This window comes from Lepidochelys kempii, chromosome 9 (genome assembly GCF_965140285.1).
Source record: "Lepidochelys kempii isolate rLepKem1 chromosome 9, rLepKem1.hap1, whole genome shotgun sequence".
Lineage (NCBI taxonomy): Eukaryota > Metazoa > Chordata > Testudines > Cheloniidae > Lepidochelys > Lepidochelys kempii.
Window position 1 is genome coordinate 82,349,082 of NC_136388.1, and position 15,518 is coordinate 82,364,599.

Here is a 15,518-nt window from a genome sequence, read left to right on the forward strand (position 1 = left end):
TATAGCACTGTATATAGAAAGGTGGTTACCCTTCCCTTTATATTTATGACATCTGTTTTCACAGGACCATGTAAATAGCTTCAGCACTATTAGCACTGAGAGTATGTGGCATAAACAGGCATCTGCAGCATTGATAGAGTTATACACACAGCATATCCTGTAACTAATACACTGGGAATTGAAGCATAGATTACTATTACAACTTCTGACCCACTGGGAAGTTTTAATAGGTTGAATATAGGACTGGAAATAAGCATTATAAATGTAATTAATAAAATATTAAGATATTCTCCAGGTTTAATTAAATCTTTTATTATATTTGAAAGTATGTTATTACCAACCTGTTCCTTACTTACAGAATATTCTCAATTTCCTTATTTCTACTTTTAGTTTTCACAAGATTCTACTGCCATCTTCCCACAATGGACAATGCTATATATTAAATCCAAACAACTCTATTAAACAACATTATGGATGTGATTTTAACACACACGCCAGGCCACTTGAAACTGTGGTTCTCACGGCATTTGCAGCTGGGGCCCCCTGTGTATCTGTAGAATAAAAAAAACAATACTGCTTAGCCCTTTGTGTAGTGCTCTGTCATCATAACACTTTACAAATCAACCAGCCTTCAACACCTTTATAAAGTAGGCCATTTTCATGATAATTTTGTACTCATTTCTGGAAGCATCTAGGATGTGCTAGTTGTACATCCATAAATGACACTGTCCCCACCACAACAAACTCACACTCTAAAAATGTGTCAGTGTATTTATGTCTGCATCTGTAATTTTCACTCCGTGCATCTGAAGAAGTGGGTTTTTTACCCACGAAAGCTTATGCCCAAATCAATCTGTTAGTCTTAAAGGTGCCACCGGACTCCTTGTTGTTTTTGTGGCTACAGACTTACACAGCTACCCTCTGATACTCTAAAAATGTTATCTCAATTTGTAGAAATGGAGGCAGAGGTTTTAAGTGATTTGACCAAGGCCACAGAGCAAGTCATAAGCAGAGCTGGGATTAGGAGCACCGGAAGTCTGAGCTCCCAGTCCTGTGCTCATCTATACCTCTCTCAAGTATTATTATTGTGCACCAGGATCAAGATACAGTTGCTGTAGAAATTATAACTTTTAGTCCTCTAGCTTTTGCACATTTGAAATCTCATCCATAAACTTATTTTCTTCCCATTTCATTTCATTGATAGAAAGATTTAAAGAAATATAAATATGAGTAATAAATCAGGAGCATTGCAGGGTCACAAGAGAAAAAGTGACAGTGCATCTGGCAGCGCTCAGTAAAATAAACACATATGAATTTGTTCATTAGATCTCTCGCTCATTTCAAAAATGTGATAGGGGTTTTTTCACCCTCTCTCATTCCCTCGCCTGCATAACTCCTTCATTTCCCTCCCCCATCCCCAGCACAGTCACATACATGCTGCTACCTTCAAAGTGGCATTGGAAAGAGACAAGCAAATCTGGCAGCTTCTCTGCTAGGTCATGCTGCCAGCAATTTCACATGCGCTGTAAAGGCACATTGCATGCTGGGGTGGTGCACCTCACCAAGCATGGAACATTTGCAAACAGCACCACTGGGTAACCAATATCAAATCTGGCAGTTCTTGAACAACTTCTGTTGCCTTTAAGAATGAGAGAGAGTGATGATGTTATGCAAGGGAAGGCAGGTACCATGGTGATTAGCAGAGTATAACCAGCTAGATGAGGTTAGAGAGGTTTCTTGCAGATAAAGAGCTATGTTCCATTAAATAAACATTCTGCTTGAAACCAGTTTAGAAAATGATGACTCAGGTATTATTTAAGTATTCAGGTATTTACCAAGAACACAAATACGATGCTTAGCGATTATCCTCGGGCTGTGGATTCAGTGTAGCATCTTGGGTTTCACTCATCCACAAGCTAATAATTTAAGATACTACAGTAACGTTGTAAATGAAATATTAGCAAATCAGCAGCATCTAATTCCACACAGCACTCTGAGCAATCTTAAAAATTAACAATCTGTGGACTATGATCTTTTATGTACTGCCATAAACGGATGTAAAAAGTGCAGAGTCTTGCTGGAAGCGCAGCTACATGCCTTAGCTGGATATTAATTTTCCAGACTGTCAAATAAGAGACTCAGGTATGAGAGCAGGATTCTGAGAACACTCTTCTTTGCAGGAAGAGACCAACAAAACTCAGAGCTAGGAAAGGTGTCAGTGCCTTTCAGTGTTTCACTCTGCCCTCTTACACACACTCACTGCTCTCCTGACCTTGCCAGTACTATGTAGTTGCAAAATGCACTGTAGCCAATAGCTACAAATCAGACGTTTACATCTGTCTTTGTATAGTTACCAATACCATGCAATTTTAAAATAAGTAATGTTCCTACTCACACTGATTTAAATGTATGATGTGAAGGAATTAAGCGCTTAACTTCTATGCTCACTCAAAAAGGCAGTGAGGTTGATAGTGGAATCATTTTACCTTTCAAGAATTCTCCCAAAGTTGTTGTTCTAAATCGGATGGATGATGATTGAAATTCCCCCAAAGTCCAACTTACCCCTCAAATAACCATCCTCTTCTGATGTGTCCTCCTGCATACAGTTTGTAATCCCTAGAGTTTGAGAATCATTGACAATTTTCATATCACCGGTTTGAAACAACGCAGACTATTTTACAACCTTTTAGGCCTTCTCCACACTACCTCTGAAATCAGGCTAGCAATAGCCCTGGTTACTGCTAATACATTTCTCCCAACCTGTTGTGACAGAGCGGAATATGGCCACATCAGATTATGGCTCCATTCTATAGTCTGTGTTGAACACACATCTAAACTTACCTTTGGACAACCTATTGTAATGTCTTACAGATTGTGGCCTTGACCAGGATAGGTGCTCGACACCTAATTGAAGAACTGTTACTGAGCATCAAGACTGCAGTCTGGGACATTCAACTTCAACTCTCAACTGCTGGCCCACCCCAAAGGAACAATGATTTTTCTACACATGGGCCTGCTGTGGTGGGGACAGGCACCCCTTTGTATTTTGTAAACCTATGTATTTATTAACATTATACATTTTTTAATGAATGTAATATACAAACAAAAAATATATCTAGGTTTAAAGAACTGACCTGCTTTAATGATTTTTGATAAGGGGTGCAAGAACATATTTTGATTTTTGTTAAGAGGTACGAGAACTTATTTTGAGAATCAAAGGGGTGCAGGCAGGGCCTGAAGCAGGACTGATTAGGCATATGTCATAGAGGAGACACCCTACGTAAGAGCAGGGTTCTGCTGTTTGAAAGGGTGGCCAACCATTGCTCCCATCTCACACACACACAACTCCAAGAGACTTGCAGGAGGAACTCCACCCAGCTGACAAATCTCATATTCACAGAAGGGGTGAGATCGGGTCAGAAGAGGGAGGGCATTTGCACTGTTATTTTATTTTTAAAGATTTATAACTCTCAAGTATAAAGTCACTGTGGTTAAGAAATTGCTTTTCTAAGTCTCTGTTCCTTGCTTCCTTTCATGTTGTCCCCAAAGGGGTTAAACTAAAAGCCCAGAGTGCCCTCTCTATTCCTTAATATGCTGTTCAGTCAGCAGAAAATAAAAAAATCTCTTTCACATAGATAGTTGGGATTAGACTACCAGCCTGCAAAAGTTGCTCCCTCCCTTCTCTCACCCAGTCTGGGACCTAACATCCTCTAAGGCTTCTCCAGCCTGAAATAATGTTAACACCACACTCACATGCTGAACACAACTAGGTCCCAAAACCAATTTTTTTTTTTTTGTAAATGCATTAAGTCTGAAATCATTACCATAGTGTGCCTAGGTGCTGGTAACCTGACTAGCAGCAACGTCTGAACAAGCCAGTGTATAGCGATAAAATGAAGACATACAAAGTATCAACCTGTGGCCTTGCCATGATGCAGAATGTAAAGGGGGAATTATTTTCTTTCTTTCCATACACAAACAACATGCTTTTGTTTCTATTTGGCAGGATCTTCCAGCTCTGCTGGACTCAGGCAGCCACCCAGGCCTTTTGGGGAAAGGACCCTGAACCAGTGGGGCTAACTTGCAACATCAAATGCATAGTGACTTTGGACACAGGTCAGATGAACATTACTACTGGGGGAATTCTGTGCCACTGTGTGCGTGCATAATTAATGAGCCACGCATATTTTTAATTTTTTTTGCACAGAAAACAGCTTCTGCCAGAAAGTTGCTGCAGTTCCGCCTTTTGCCCACCAAATGGCACTGTGGTGCTAGAACAGAGCAGCCACAGCAGAAAATAACTTGGCTGGAACTGCCGTTCTACTTTTTGCCCACCAGAGGGCACTGTGGTGATAACACAGAGCAGCAGCTCCCAGCCAGCTAGGGAAGAGAAAGAGCCTGCCTTCTTCACACCGCCTGTTGGGCTAGGTCAGGAGACAGTGGCTATAGGGAGACAGAAAGCATGTGGCTGCTGGAGGGTCAGAAAGGGCTGGTGGGGGAGGACAGACTGGGGCAGACTGGACTGAATGGGAGTGGAGGTGCAGTGCCACGTGGTGACAGGGGAGGGGAGCAGGTCCACATGAATCATAGAATATCAGGGTTGGAAGGGACCTCAGGAGGTCATCTAGTCCAACCCCCTGCTCAAAGCAGGACCAATCCCCAACTAAACCATCGCAACGAGGGCTTTGTCAAGCCTGACCTTAAAAACCTCAAAGGAAGGAGATTCCACCACTTCCCTTGGTAACCCACTCCAGTGCTTCACCTCCCTCCTAGTGAAAAAGTTTTTCCTAATATCCAACCTAAACCTCCCTCACTGCAACTTGAGACCATTACTCCTTGTTCTGTCATCTGCTACCACTCAGAACAGTCTAGATCCATCCTCTTTGGAATGGTGGCAGGTGGTAGCCACATGGTGACACGGTGGCTGAGTGGTGGTACAGACACATGGGGGAGGGGGTGCAGGGCCACATAATGATGGGGGAGTGGGTGTTTTTGTGGGGGTGGAGGAACACATAGGGATGGGCAGATGTGCCTGACTGAATGGGAGAAGCTAGGGGTCAGCCAGTGTCTGCCTGAGGGAAGCTCCCTCACAATCCCTCCCCACCCCTCAAAAACCCTGTTCCGTACTTTTCCCATCCATACCCAACAACCCTTTAAGTTCACACCCAGGCTCCTGTCCAGAAATTTACTTATCTCTCCCTCAGCTCCTCCATTACTCCTGACTCCCCCAAGCCTTTCCACTGCTTCTGAGGGGTGCAAGAAATACTGTTCTGTATTGTAGTTTAAATGAACTATTACTCAGAGTTCTGTATTAATATGCCTAGTAAGGAATCTATTTGTCAAAAAACATTTCCTGAATCTTTTTTGTTGTCTATATTGTTACAGACATACTTGCTGACAGGTATTTTGAAATAAATGACCAAAAATAATTGAAACTGGTGTGATTATATTGTTATTTTGACAAATAAAATATGCAGACTTTTACAGATTTTGAAAATATTGTGCACAGAATTTTTAATTTTTTATTGCAGATTTTTTAGGCGTAGAATTCCCACAGGGAGAAAAGGAGGAGCAGGACAAGGAGAGGGAGAAAGCCAAGAGGGAGATGTGATGTTCCCTAAAGTTATCTAGGGTTGTGAGGCACCTCATTACTGCCACCTGCCTTTTTGTGAGAAGCAATCTTGTCTCTGCCTGATGTAGATCAACTCCCTGAAACCACCAGCCTCTGGCAGCACAACCACTACAATCCAGGCTTCTGCAGGCCTCTCTCTCTGTACAGGTAACAGTGGCAGATTAGTTACTGAGCCAACTGGGGCCCGTGCCTAGGGGCCCCAGCCAATTGCAGAGCCCTGGAAAAATGGGTGCCCCGCTTCCTCCGCCTGTCTGGTGCTCCTACCAGGGTTAGGGCACACGGGTTTGCCCCCCTCTGCCTGGAACTCCTGCTGGGCAGCGGGGTCAGGGCCCAGGGGCTTGCCAGGAGTGCCAGGTGGGTGGAGGGGGGCAAGCCCCTGCATGCCGGGCTGGCGAATGGAAGCTCCCACTCCCTGGTAGGAGCACAAGGGTGGGGGGTGGGAACTGCATGTGGAAGGGGTAGGGAGGGCCCCCACTCACTCTGGTGAAGGGCCGCAAAGCACCCTAATCCTCCTCTGACAGGTAGTGATAGCTACACACCAACCCGTAAGTCCTCAGAGCAGGGCCGGCTCTAGGCATCAGCAAAACAAGCAGGCGCTTGGGGTGGCACATTTCTAGGGGCGGCGTTCCGGCACCGGCCATGCCACTCCTAGAAACGTGCCCCCGCCGCCCCAGCTCGCCTCTGCTCTGCCTCCACCTGCTCCCCTGAGGGTGCCCGCTGCCACTCCGCTTCTCCCCCCTCCCTCCCAGGCTTGCTTTGCGTGAAACAGATGTTTTGCACAGCAAGCCTGGGAGGGAGGAGAAGCCGAGCAGCGGCGCACTCAGGGGAGGCGGCGGCGGAGTGGAGGTGAGCTGGGGTGGGGAGCGGTTCCTTTAACCCCCATTACTTCCTGCATTCCCCCCACACCCTCACTCACCTCCACTCCGCCTGCTCCCCTGAACGCGCTGCCTCTCCCTTGCCTGAGAGGGAAGGGGGAAGAAGCAGAGTGGCAGCGTGTTCAGGGGAGCAGGCGGAGTGGAAGTGAGCTAGGGCAGGGAGGGGAGTCGCAGGAAGCAATGGGGGGGGGAATGGAGCACGCCCAGGGGAGGAGGCAGGGCTGGGGATTTGGGGAAGGGGTTGGGAAAGTGCAGAGTTGGGGCGGAGCCGGGGGTGGGGGGGCATGGAAAAAAAGTGGGGGCGGCAAAAATCCTAGGGTCAGCCCTGCCTCAGAGTGTTCCCTGCAGCATCCAGGCGGTTATCCATTCAACACTCACAGAGTAACCACGTCTGCTGTCCCAAAAGGAACAGTACGCACCAGCATGTAAGATTCTACTGTGGACCAGCACTGCTCTTAATACCACACCACTTAAATTTATTCTTGTTTTCACTATAAATATATCTATCATCAAAGAGATAGAGATTCAAGTAATAGCGAGTAAGAATATTGGAGTCACGTGGTTACAGATAAAAAAAAATCATAACATGCTTTTAGAGCAGGGGTTGGCAAATTACAGGTCGCAGGCAGCATCCGGCCCACCAGACATTTTATTCCAGCCCTCAAGCTCCCGCTGGGGAGCAGGGTCTGGGGCTTGCCCTGCTCCGGCACTCCAGCCGGGGAGCAGGGTCGGGGGCTGGTTTGTGCAGTTCCCAGAAGCAGCAGCATATCTCCCCTCTGGCTCCTATGCCTAGGGGTACCCAGGGGGCTGCGCTCCGCATGCTGCCCCCATCCCAAGTGCCGCCCCCACAGCTCCCATTGTCTGGGAACCATGGCCAATGGGAGCTGCAGGGGCAGCGCCTGTGGATGGAGCAGCATGCAGCAGAGCCACCTGGCTGTGCCTCTGTGTAGGAACCAGAGCAGGGACATGCTGCCACTTCCAGGAGTTGCTTGAGGTAAGCGCTGCCCAAAGCCTGTGCCCCTGCGCCTCTCCCCATGCCCCAACCACCTGCCCCAGCCCTGATTCCCCTCCCACCCTCCAAACCCCTCGATCCCAGCCTGGAGCACCCTCCTACACCCCAAATCCCTCATCCCCAGCCCCACCCCAGAGCCTACATCCCCAGTTGTAGCCCCCTCCCACACCCTGAACTCATTTCTGGCCCGACCCGGAACCCTCACCCCCAGCCAGAGCCCTCACCCCCTCCTACACCCAACCCCAATTTTGTGAGCATTCATGGCCCGCCATACAATTTCTATACCCAGATGTGGCCCTCGGGCCAAAAAGTTTGCCCACCCCTGTTCTAGAAACTAAACTTAAGTAATGGGTTAACCTTCTGCCTGAAGGAATTAGTCTCACCCAAAGTTTTCTTCAGCATTTTCAATCCAGCTAGGTTGAGACCCCTTTTTCATGAAACAAAAGCTCTGACTTTTTCCTTTGTCAATGAAGGACACCTCTCTGCCCTCCACATATATTCAAGCAAACCTTTGAAGTGCACCCACCAAATAGGGTTCCCTCCCCTCTCCTGCTCCTCTCTTCCTGTCAGATTTTTTTCTCTAAAGTCCTCACATTCCTTAATTTGCATTCAATTCAGACTGGTGATTGGTTACCCATGGTTATACAACTAGACAATACTCAAGTTCAAGTAAAACAGACAAATGAATAAATCTCTCTTATCTGACAGGGTACCTGTTTTTCACTTTTGCTGGTGACTTAATACTTTGATTCAGACTTTAAGAATGTGCTTCCAGTATACATACACATGACACCTTACAATAGTATCTGTACATACATTTCACAATGATAACAACCCTTGTGACCCTGGCTTTCATTTGAGACCTCATATGACATTCTTTGGCAAACCAGAATGTACACACCAGAATCAGGAGATTTCTGTAGTCTTTCTGCACCCTCTTATCAGCTGGCATTAAGAGGTTCTTGGATCATGGGAGGACTGAATGATCATGCAGTACCTCAAGCACAACCAGAAGGTGAAGGAGCATAGGAGGTGAGGAGAAAGGAGCAGTCTGAGCAGCTGCTCACCCTGATGACTAACAGGCTGCAGAGCATAATACTTGCACCATCACCAGTGCCTATGGACTGCCCTCCACGCTACCTCATTCTGCACCCAGTGCAGCCACTGGAAAATTTAGGAGTTGGGTGAGCTATTAACTCCCTTTTTATCCTGCCACCATACAACCAAAGGTAAGGAGTACCGGTATACTTCTGACATCCAGGTCCACTACCAGTGAAACGATATAGTTTGCACTTACTGACACAGTTTGGTACATGTTTGCACTTCAATTTTTTACATTTGTTTACAGGCAGCTGGAATATGCACAGTGGTTTTAAAAATACTTTGCTAATAAATTGGTTTGGTTCTACAATATGTTGCTGTTCGAGTGCTTGAGAAAGAAGAAAGCGAGGAAGTTGCATGCAAAGCTTTTAATAAAGTTTTCTATTCCCTGCATTGTATACTACAACAGTACACAGCATCACATTCCCTCATGCAGGTCACCCTGTGATGCAAGGATTTGGGAGCACAAGGCTTCCTTTATTTTCCTTGCTCACGTGGACCCAGCCCCACTGATGACAGGTGCAGTGTCTTGAGCCCACTTCTGATGAAAATTCTTACCTTTAATCTCCTAGGTTTGTGCAGGTCACAGCATGACACAGTAATGAGGATGGCATTGGCCACGCTGGCATCCAATCAGTTTTGTAGGCAATGCCATCTTGCCTTCAGCCTGCCAAATACGCACTCCCCCACCATCTTGCAACAGCTAAGTGGGTAAATTAAGCCTTCTTCTGCCATATGCTCTGATGTCAGGTACGGTCTCATGGGCCAGGGCAGTAGAGGGTAGATGGGGTCCTGTAAAATGACAGTTGGCATAGGCATACTGTTGATATCTATGTTATTTGAAGAAAGTAAGATCCCTTTTTGTTCAAATAGGTAAATGCCAGATCTCAGCACCCTGGTGTCACAAACCTTGTACATCCTGTGCAGTTGTTCGTGAACCTTAGTGGTCAACCTAGTCCTACAGAATGGAGGAGTATTACCCTTTATGACTGATATGCAGGTGTTCCTTGTGGCAGACAAATTATGGGCACCAAGAGTGCAGTGATGGCCCGAGTGTAGTTCTGGAGACCCATTCTCTCAAAGCCAGGGTTTTTTTAGGCACATTAACTATGACCACTACCAATGGGTAAACCACAGTATTAATTCCTCCCCACAAACCTCCACAATCAGCGCACTGACAGTTGACTTGAGATCAGCAAACTAGATAGCCATGGGCATTTAGCTGTCTGGTGGAGCCAGCTTCCATCTGGCAAGAGAAACCTGCTTTTGGGCTGGTATGGCTTCCCTTATTTGTATGTCCTTGGTGGTAGAGGGCTAGAGCATATGGAAGTTCTAGAGCTGCTGCTGGGCACCCCAAATCTGCATGACTATGTGATCCAGCTCACATCATATCCCCTCTGAGACCCACTGCTGCCTTCTGAGGGTCAGAAGCTGCTGCTGAAATGCCCCCACTCCCGCTATCTCCCATTCCCTCAATCTGTGACCTTGTGCAGTCAGAAGCAGGAACAGCTCATCCACCTCTACTGAATCCATGGCTTGGCACGGCTGGAATGGACACAAGTGAGGAGCACACAGAGACAAAAGTGCCACAAGTAAATATGTCAGTGGGCTAAATACACTTCTGCACAGGGGTTTGTGAAAGAAAGATAAGTTCTCCCACAACACAGAACAAAAAAATGCCTAGGATTGGCTTAAGTTACTGAGATGCTAAGAGCCCTAAGACATACCCAGAGAAATCCTAGTCAAACATGGGTAACTCTAGTGCCAGTTTCAGAGGGTAGCCATGTTAGTCTGTATCCACAAAAACAACAAGGACTCCGGTGGCACCTTAAAGGCTGACAGATTTATTTGAGCATAAGCTTTCGTGGGTAAAAACCCCACTTCTTCAGATGCATGGAGTGAACATTACCGATGCAGAAATAAATATACTGACACATGAAGAGAAGGGAGTTACCCAGTGATGAGCTGCCAAAAGCTGAAGAACCGGTTCCTTCAGTCCCTCCAAGTCTTCAGCGGCGGGTCTTTCACTCGCTCTGGGTCTTTGGCGGCACTTCGGTGGTGGGTCCTTCAGTGCCTCCGAAGTCCCAAAGCACCGCCGGGTGAATAAAAATTAAAAAGGGATTCTCAGGGAAACCTCCCCAGCAGAGAGCTCAGGCGGGCTGGACAGGACGGTCCTGTGGGCCAGATGTGGCCCACAGGCCGGAGTTTGCCCATCCCTTTAACAACTGGTTCTAAACTGGCTTCAAAATTTAATAACTGGTTCGTGCAAACCAGTGTGAACCGACTCCAGCTCACCACTGGAGTTACCTCATAAGTGGAGAACCAGTGTTGACATGGCCAATTCGATCAGGGTAGATGTAGTCCACTCCCAACAACAGATGAAGAAGTGTCAATTCCAGGAGAGGCAAAGCTGCTTTTGTAATGAGCCAGCCACTGTCAGTCCCTATTCAAGCCCAAATTAATGGTGTTAAATTTGCAAATGAATTTTAGTTCTGCTGTTTCTCTTTGAAGTCTGTTTCTGAAGTTTTTTTGTTCAAGTATAGCTACTTTCAAATCTGTTATAGAATGTCCAGAAAGATTGAAGTGTTCTCCTACTGGCTTTTGTATGTTACCATTCCTGATGTCTGATGTGTGTCCATTTATTCTTTTACATAGGGACTGTCCGGTTTGGCCAATGCACATGGCAGACAGGCATTGCTGGCATATGATTACATATATAACATTAGTAGACATGCAGGTGAATAAGCCTCCAATGGTGTGGCTGATGTGGTTGGGTCCTCTGATGGTATCGCTAGAGTAGATATGGGGACAGAGTAGGCAACGAGGTTTGCTACAGGGGTTGGTTCCTGGGTTAGTGTTTCTGTGGTGTGGTGTGTGGTTGCTGGTGAGTATTTGCTTCAGGTTGGGGGGCTCTCTGTAAGCAAGGACTGGCCTGCCTCCCAAGGTCTGGGAGAGTTAGGGATCATTTTCCAGGATAGGTTGTAGATCGTTGATAATGTGCTGGAGAGGTTTTAGCTGGGGGCTGTACGTGATGGCAGGTGGTATTCTGTTATTTTCCTTGTTGGGCCTGTCCAGTAGTAGGTGATTTCTGGGTACCCGTCTCGCTCTGTCAATCTGTTTCCTCACTTCCCCAGGTGGGTAGTGTAGTTTTAAGATGCTTGATAAAGATCTTGTAGGTGTTTGTCTCTGTCTGAGGGATTGGAGCAAATTTGGTTGTATCTTAGGGCTTGGTTGTAGACAGTGGATCGTGTGATGTGTTCTGGATGGAAGCTGGAGGCATGCAGGTAAGTATAGTGGTCAGTAAGTTTCCGGTATAGGGTGGTGTTTATGTGACCATCACTTATTTGCACTGTAGTGTCCAGGAAGTGGATCTCTTGTGTGGACTGGTGCAGGCTCAGGTTGATGGTGGGGTGGAAATTGTTGAAATCCAGGTGGAATTCTTCAAGGGCCTCCTTCCCGTGGGTCCATATGATGAAGATGTCATCAATGTAGTGCAAGTAGAGGAGGGAAGCTAGGGGATGAGAGCTGAGGAAGCGTTGTTCTAAGTCAGCCATAAAAATATTGTCATACTGTGGGGCCATGCAGGTACCCATAGCAGTGCCACTGACTTGAAGGTATACGTTGTCCCCAAATCTGAAATGGTTGTGGGTGAGGACAAAGACACAAAGCTCAGCCACCAGGTGTGCCGTGGCCTCGTCAGGGATACTGTAGTGCCAGTGTTGATGTGGCTACATGGGTAAGGCTCAGTTCTGCAGTGTAGATGCTCGCAGGTGAGTTTGGTAAGCTGAGGAGCACATCCGCAGGTACACCCTACTGTAGACCCAACTATGCCAGAGACCCATTACACTTAGCACAGTTAGAGGCTTTAATGCTGTAGCTTGGCAAAAGCACATCTTGGTTTAAAATGGTTGGAACACAGCTGTTACTAGCATTGTTTCCTCCTTGGCCTGGATAGGACATTAGGTTAGTATGACCAGGTTGGTGGGAGTAGTGATCAGGATGGCAAGGCCTATTTACCAAGAAGAGATCAATTTTGTTATCAGAGATTTAGAGAGGTCTATACAGGGTAACATGACTTTTCAATAGCACAGTTCCCAAATGTGATTGTTTATAGAAAGACTCATCTTTAAATTGTTACCCTGAAACACCAGGATAAAGCTCATTTTGCAAAGTGTTGCTATGAGTGAGCCTGAAACATACCTTTGTAGAATCTATGGAATTCTTCCCTCTTCCTCCTCCACATTTAACAACAGCTGCTGCAGCCCCACTGAATCAAACTACTTACCTTCGATAAGCAAGAAGAACAAAGCAAAGCAAGTCACTGTCCTCATTGTTTTAGGCCTTCTTGTGTGTGTTTTAATTTAAAGCCCAGAAGTTCATTCATGAGTTGAATGAGATGTAGAAAATGAGAAGTTTCTTGCACTGTGCAGTAACTGGAGTTCTAGATGTTTTGTCCCTATGGATGCTCCACATCACGATGTGCATACCTCTGTGTACTCTCGATCTGAGATTATTTTGTTGTGAGCAGTGCCAGCGGGTGCACACCTGCACCATGTGCCTCCTTATACTCTGGTACAAGAGCATATAATGGAGGTGCAGCCCTGCACCACTCCATTCCCTTCTCAGCTTCAGAGCATGGTAGATGTCAAAGCAAAGGGTAAAGGAGGATGGGTTACAAAATGTCTTTAAGAACTCCATTTACTGTACCAGGTAAGTAACCTCTCCTTCTTTCAGTAGTGTCCTATGGGTGCTGTATGTGAGGAGACTCCCAAGTAGTATCTTAATGTGGATATGGTGCTGAGGAAGAGGCTCCAGTACAGTGGGTAGAACATTTTCACCAAATGCTGCATCCACTCTGGAGACATGCATTAAGGTATAGTCCTGTGAAAACGTGTGAACGGAGGACTAGGTGACTGCCTTCCAAATGTCTTTGATGGGTACATTCCTAAGGAGGGCAATGGAAGTCAATTAGGCTGAGCGGAGTGAGAAGCAATTCAATGAGAAAGGTGCACCCCAGTGGACTTGCAGTGTTCCAAATGCACCCCAACACCCACTGAGATACTGCCTGAGAGGAGATTGAGTGACACCCTTCCCCGCCTTGGCAAAGGAAACAAAGTCTGGGGGAAATCCTAAAAGGCTCGGTGAAGGTAGAAAGCCAGGGCTCTTCTTATGTCCAGCGTAGGGAGACTCGTCTTCTCTAGACGAGTGGGGCTTGGGGTAAAAGATCAGCAGTTCCTGACAGATGTGGAACGCTGATGACACTATAGGGAGGAAGTGAGGGTGAGAACTCAACATAGCTTGTGGAAGAAGATAGTAAAGGTCATGTCTGAGCCCACTACAAACCTGAGGAAGCATCAATGCACTGGGTGTATGGCTACATGAAAGTGATCAACCTGAAGGTTGAGGGTAATGAAGCAGTCCCCAGGATCTAATGATGGAATGATCATTGCTAGTGGGACCATCCTGAAGTGTTACGCATGAATAAGTGTTTAGAATCAGTTCTCTACCCTCCCCCCTTTTTCTGGGGGACCAGAAAGTACCTGGAGTAGAAACCCTTTCTGGTCAAGTCTGGAGGAATGGGTTTGATTGCCCCCAGCTGCAAAAAAGATTCCATCTCCTGCTTTAGGAGCCTCTCAGGAGAAGAGTTTCTAAATAGGGATGGGGAGGCAGGGCTGATGTGGGGAATGGAGTTGAATTTATTGGAGTAAACAGTTGAGATCACTTCCAGTACCCATTTGTCTGAGGTGATTGTGACATACCAGGGTACAATCCAGACTAAGGAGTAGCTGTGTCACCCCTGCTGTGTAACCTGGGGTGCCCTTTACAATGCCCTGCTGCTGTAGCCTCCAGCCTGTAAGTCACTCCCAGCTATGTCTGTGTGTGCTGCAGCCAGCCAGCCAGCCTCACCATGGCTCTTATCAGCCTGGGTTATGCTGCCGGGCGACCCCAACACCCACCCTGTCCTGAATCTTCCCCCAGAAATGTACGTTTTCAAATGATACCTTACAGGACATACTTTGTACAAAGATTATTACAATAGTGTGTAGGGAGTGAATATAGGGATGTATTCCATCACAGTGATATGTTCCCAAGAACGGAGGAAATGCGTCAGATGGTCTCTATAGGGTGGGTGGATGGAAGGTTGTTCCAGCTGAAGAGCCAATGGGGCAGGTTCATGAGCCTCAACCAAGCTGTCAAACTGGTCATTAGATGAGGTAAGCAACTGAAAAGTGACAGTACAAGATGGGCCTTTCTTATGAAGCCTGAAGCTCTTTCTGGGCAGTTCTATAGTTCTTGGGGGCACCTGAGCGTACACTGGACAGGAGCATTGCACTGGCTGAGACTTGCTGTATTTCCTCTTTGTAGATGGTCTATAGATGCGGAGAGTGTGCAATGTCACCCTAGAGTCCTTCAGCATGTGCAGAGCTCTGTCCATGATGTCACTAAAGAGTTTAGGTCCTTTGAAGGGCAAGGCCTGCACAGTATTTTGCACCACCCTGGGCAAGCCAGACTATTTGTAGGTAGGAGGCCTGGCACCAGGGGTGCTGGAACAACTTGTATAGTGGGGGTCCTGAGAGCCATTGAACCAAACTGTAAACCCTGTATATGAAGAAAACTACTTCAAGCCCGGGGAACAGAAGCACCCCCAGCACACCTAGCTCCAGCACCCATGCCTGGCATATGACAATAGCAGGGGCGATAGAATGGGAGGCCATATCCACTGTGTCAAGGGAGGTCTGTAGGGAGGCTTTGGCTATTTTCTGACACTCTGTAATAAGAGCTTGAAATTGCTCTCTTGTGCTGAGGCAAAAACTCAGTAAAGGTGAGACAATTGATTATCGTTGGTGAAGGCATATTTTGCTACCAGGACTTGATAGTTGGTGACTCTGAACTGATG